Source organism: Lactuca sativa, chromosome 5 (assembly GCF_002870075.4).
Source record: "Lactuca sativa cultivar Salinas chromosome 5, Lsat_Salinas_v11, whole genome shotgun sequence".
Classification (NCBI taxonomy): Eukaryota; Viridiplantae; Streptophyta; class Magnoliopsida; order Asterales; family Asteraceae; genus Lactuca; species Lactuca sativa.
The window spans coordinates 88,425,876-88,432,127 of record NC_056627.2 but is presented as its reverse complement, the minus strand read 5'-3'; positions in this window follow the sequence as shown (position 1 = coordinate 88,432,127).

Genomic DNA, 6,252 nt, shown 5'->3' with positions numbered 1-6,252 from the left:
TTTGGAGGGTTTGAAAGCCTAATGGGCCCAAGGAAGCCCTAATGGGCCCAATAAGACTTAATGGGCTTAATAAAACCTTAATGGACCCTAATAAAACCCTAATGGGCTTAATGACATTCTAGTGGGCCTAGTAGGCCCAATAAAGCCCTAATGGACCTAGAAGCCCAACAAGTTAATAAATGGGCTAGTCTTTGGGTTGGAAAACACTAATGCCAATTAAACCCTACTTTTGAGAATTAATCGTAACGCACACTGGAACTGTTTAATAACTTGGAAAATTAAATAATAATTATTAGCAAAGATTAATCTAAGTAATATTGGACTTAATGGATTAAGTCCTTAAGGGATTAAGTCCTTAATGGGTTAAGTAAGAAACACTTAACCCTAATCGTCATTTTATGTGAAACCCTAGTTTCACTTGGGCCTTGAGTTGGGCCTTTTGATTGGGCTTTGGTAATTAATTTATTATTGGGCCATCCAAGGTTAATCAAATGGACTAGAGTAATTAGTTGGGCTTTAGAGTAAGGCCTATATGAAGGATTGGGCCCAATTTGGAAAATTGGGCCATAGATGGACTATAGTTTGTGCCTAGATGGTTGTATGATATTGGGCCCTTAGAATGAGATATGTTGGACTGGACTGAACAAGTGGGCCTTAAGGGAAGTCCATGTTGAGGTTTGGGCCCAATTTGGAAAGTTGGGCCATGTGTTGGGCTTTGATCCCTAGTTGACTTTGGGCTTATGGATTGGACCTTGGGCTTGGGAAAGTCTAGCTAGGGGTAATGTAGTAATTATCCAAAGTATGTATGTGTAGTTTTGTAGTGGAACCCAATTATTAATTGGGTGATGTTTTAATATTGACAAATCGGAAATCTGTCATCCAGCAACTGGGGTTTAGTCTGTGGGACTTCAACAGTGTGGGATTGTGTCTTCGGGGATTCAGCAGTGTGAGGTGAGTCCTCTTCCAGTAGGAACGGGCCTAAGGCCAGAATGTAGGCCCGTTTAGATATTAGTAGTACCGCACTCTAGTCCGATGTCGGGCGGGGCCCGATGCAGTGGTTTAGTTTACATGTTATATGTTATATGTTATATGATATGTGGTTTAGCTTACATGTTAGATGTTAGCAGTTCTGGACATCGGTCCGATGCAGTAGTTCTGTGTGCTTGATGTCTTCGTGATTCAAGCATGTCCTTATGTTATGTGTTATGGACTTCGGTCCGATGCAGTGTGCAGTATATGTGTTCATGTTATATGCTATGATTATGCTATGCTATGTTCAGTCAGTTTCCGGACTTCGGTCCAATGCAGTTTTCGGACTTCGGTCCGATGCAGAGGGCAAGGCCCTGGTTAGTTTTGAACTTCGGTCCGATGCAGAGGGTAAGGCCCTAGTTAGTTCCAGACTTTGGTCCGATGCAGTTTTTGGACCTCGGTCTGATGCAGAGGGCAAGGCCCTGGTTAGTTCCGGACTCCGGTCCGATGCAGTGGGCGAGGCCCAGTATGTGCTTATGTGTTATTGTGTGGTATGTGGTAGTTTGGGGAGCCTCACTAAGCTTCGTGCTTACAGTTTTCAGTTTTGGTTTCAGGTACTCAGTTTTCAAAAGAGGAGGAGCTCAGGAAGATTGCAGCGCACACACCATTTGTTTCAGCCTGGGATGTTTAAACTCTGATATGCTTGACAGTTGTTATAATGTTTTGAGATACATAGCTTATGATTTTTACATGAGGTTTATCGACTATGGTTTTTATTATTAAATTAAACGAAATTTTCAGACTGTGTTTTTGGGACGTTACAAAAATCGTATCATGAAAATAGTAATAATGTAATAATGTCAGAGTATAATCCCAATAATCTCATAATACGGAAATCCTACATGTGTGTATGATGCGCTGCTACTGTGCCAACTCCTTCTCCTTCGATGAAGAGGTACCTGAAAACAAAACTGAAATCTGTAAGCACAAAGCTTAGTGACTTCCCCCATCATACCACATACCATACATAAAACATATTGCATAACATACTGGGTACTAACTACCCCTTCGGTCCTGTCGACCGGTACTTTGCCTAGCATATCCGGGTGCTGGCCTCCCCTTCGGTCCTTTCAACCGGTACCTTGCCTAACATATTAGGGTGCTGGCCTCCCCTTCGGTCCTATCGATCGGTACCTTGCCTAGCATATCAGGGTGTTGGCCTACCCCTTCAGTCCTTTTGACTGGTACTGGGGACTATTTCACCCTATATTCTACCACATGGCATCCTAGTTCATAAACATACAGGTCATATACGGCCTAAATTATCTGGTGTTGGCATACCCCTTCAGCCCTATCAACCGGTATTGGGGTCTATCCTACCCCTTCTATCACATATCACATAATATCATATCATACTAGCACATAATCATAACAGATAGCAATATACCAGATAATTATCACAAAGACAATTATCTCTACTATAACTCTTACTAGAGGGCCGGTCTTGGTGCCTTCAACCCACTTCTACTGGAAGGTAACTCTCCTCAATGTCATGAAGTGTCTGAACTATCCTCGATGTAGGGATCAACTCCTCTCAATCCCTACACATAACAACCTTCCTTAATTACCATTTCATACTCTTAACCCTTTCAAGGGTCAACTCAGGTCAAATTCAAATTCAAGATCAACACCTTGGTCAAAGTCAACTTTTGGTCAAATTCAACATCTGGTTGACTCAACTCACCGAGTTGGTCCACCAAATCGTCGAGTTCCATAATCCTCAAAGTGTTGGGACTTCGCTCCTACTCGTCGAGTCTTTCAAGAACTCGCCGATTTCATCCTTGAACTCGTCGAGTCCTGCTTACGTTTATCCTTGGACTCGCCAAGTTCTCCATGAACTCGTCAAGTTCTTCTTCATACAGTTGGGACATTGCCTTGAACTCTTTGAGTTTGTTCTTAAACTCGCCGATTTCCATGATCTCCAAGTCCATAAACGATCCCAACTTGTTGAGTCCTCTTCAAGCTCAACAAATTACTCACTATCAGAAAAGATTGGGGAAACTGCGACCCGACTCGCTGATTCGTATGAACGACTCGTCGAGTCCTTCCATGTCCAAAACAATCCATTCGATTTCAGTCGGGTTTAATGCATCCAGAACCTAGATTTGACCTCCTAGGGTCCATATTACACGTAAAGTCACGAACTTTATGTCCATGCATGGGTCTTCAAGTTCAAAAGACCCAAAAATGAGGTCCACAAGGTGCATGGGAATCCCATGGCCATAAAAGTTGGCACCTTTGTGCCATGGGAACCCTCAAAGGTTCAAGATCTGAAGTTACACCCCCTTTGATTCACCAAATCCCAAAAATGGCTTCACTAAGACTTAGAAAAAGGTAGAAACTATCCCTAACTAGAGATCTAAGAGGTAAATGGTCAAGGTTGAAGCTTTTTAACTCAAACAAGCTGGAAATATGACAAAACCTCTGGATCTACTTGCTTTCTCTTGATCTCCCAAGCCTCTTCTTTCTTCTCAAGCTTCAAAGACACACAAATGGTATACAAAGCTCAAGAACACTAAATAATCGATTAGGGTTTCGTGAAGAGGGTTTGAGGGTGATGGAGGCTGGAGTGGAGACCTTATAACTTGTTTAAATATGGTGCAAACCCTCAAATTTAGGGTTTCATCCAGACAGGTCTACTCGTCGAGTCGGGGCTTCCAAATCAGTGAGTAGATCCTTTCACCGACGTACAAGCTTTGCCTCGACTCAACGAGTTTGGGCCTCCAAATCGTCTAGTCCTAGAGTAAAAGTGCAAAAATTTCTTATTTAAATTAATACCAGGAACCGGGCGTTACTGCCATACCGTGGGCGTTGGGTTTCCAACAACTTAATGGATTAAGCTGTTGTCTTTGATTCCAAGAGATCCAAAGCTTAGATCTTGTCCATTCTATGGTCTAAATGGATAAAGTTTCCAACTTTATCCACTAAGACACCCAAGGAGATCAAGATATCCAACCCTAGGTCCAAGTAAAGCCAAATACTACCATGTCTTAACTGTTAATCCCTTACTCTAAAAATTCCTTAACCCAACCTCTCCAGAAGGGTTTTCTAATACCAGATCCATTGTAAATATGAACGCTTTATAGACATGTATGTCCAATACATGTTTAGAATCCATTTCAGGTCAAAATGAGATATAAAGACCAAAACTCAAGCACATGACAAGAACTTCAACCAAAGACTAGATTTACAACATATGATGCTAATGGGACTCAGGAGAGTCATAAAGCTGCAAATTTTATGAATTCCTTTCTTCGAAACATGCTCAAACTTGGATAATATGGGACAATATTCTAGATGTAACCACTTAAAGCCATAAAGCAAGGAACTTGGGCAATTACAAATGTCCAGAGATACCCAAAAGATATTTTACATTCCCAAAAAGTAGGCGTTACAATTTCTCAGAGAAATTATATCATTTTACCTAAAAGTTAGGGCACCCCCAGAATATTATTCTAGGGTTGTCCGATGTTATTAAAGTGAAAATTGGAAAGACATTGTCATATCAACATCAGATTACACCCTTGTTCTTCCATAGTTAACCTCCTTTGAAGCTCGATTTATTTGAAGAAGTTGTTATTATTCCTTTTGAAGATTGTTTAAGTGGAACGAAATGGAGGAAACCTTTTACGAAGGGCAAATGGTTTTAACAACCAAGTGAGTTTCCAATGTGGTCTTGGTAACCGACTACATAACCTTTAACCTCCTAAAATGCATTTATGATAAAAGCTACTGAAATACTAGACATTAATGGACATAAAACGTATTTTGGTTGAAATTGTATTTTCTTTTTTGTTGATAAATGTACAGGGTTTTGTGACGATATCCGACAACACAAAAAATGAATATAACAAAATCCCTAGATACGAATACTTATATCCATAAACTCCAAAAAATGTTGGGTCGAGCCAATACGCGACTTTAAGCCTAACGACCTTCAATCTACTCCAAATAATTATTCTTTGGAAATTGCCAATCGGGTTTATTCACTTCGATCGATGTCAGATTATTCATTCGAGTCACCAGTCATACACTAATAGATACAAGAGAAAGTTACAAAAATAGCCTAATCGCTTAATTACTTTGTAGAAATAACAAAAAAAAAACAAAATTACAAAAATAGCCATCAAAATCGCAGATAGATTAAGCTTATTTGCAATTTTACATTTCCATATGAGAACGTCTAAAGCACGAATGTACTTTAGCAACTTGTACATTAGCAGATGGACTCGGTCCATCTCCGATTTCCCCGTTTTCAGGGGTATAAAAACATTTTTTTTCTTTCATTTTTCAAACTTTTTGTTGGAGAAAACACACACACACACACACACACTCTCTTTCTGTGTGTGTGTGTGTCTGTAGAGGCACTATGGACAATTTCATGAATAATCCCGACAATATGGTGAGATCTTTACTCATTTTGTGTTTTAATCAACCTTTATCAATTTTAGGCTTTGTTTATTTACGATTTATTGGGAAAAAATTTGAAAAAAAAACGAAAATCTAAGGTGTTGCCCATCCGATTTTCTTATATCTATGTGTTATATTTGATATTTACAAGATTTGATAAGTAGCCTTGAGGTTTTGATAACATTTCATAATTGGATCTATGATTGTACAAGTGCATAATGTGTAAATCGCACATTGTGAGGTTGTACATTTGATACTTTTGTTAATATGTTATATAAATATGTTGTAATAATATGATTTCGTTATAAATACACATAATGTTTATTTTCTAATTATGTAAATCTAGTAGTTTCTAATGTAGATTGTTGCATTTTTGTTATACTAACATGTTTTTTTGACAGTTTTTTAAATATTTATTATAGTTACAAATAACAACTTAGTTTCTTTTAATGTTTTTTACCCTTCTAACGTCTTATTGTATTTCAACATGATTCTAGAAATCTAAATGTTGAAGTTGTGGTAAATCTAAAAGGATCGGGATGTAACATATGAAAAGTATTTGAAGTATGGTCTGGTGTACAACGAGAAACATTAAGAAGCATTGTGTTTGGTTATTTGTTGGACGTCCCTCAATTACAATGGGACCGTTTTCTATTTTATAAAATCTTTTTTATCAGTTACGGCCAAACGTAGTAATATCTCCAGATGACATAAAATGGTTGTATTTTAAAGTTGGAGATACTAAAATGATTTATGGACCTGATGAGCTTTGTTTGATAACCATATTTAAATTTGGAGTTTATCCGATAACGA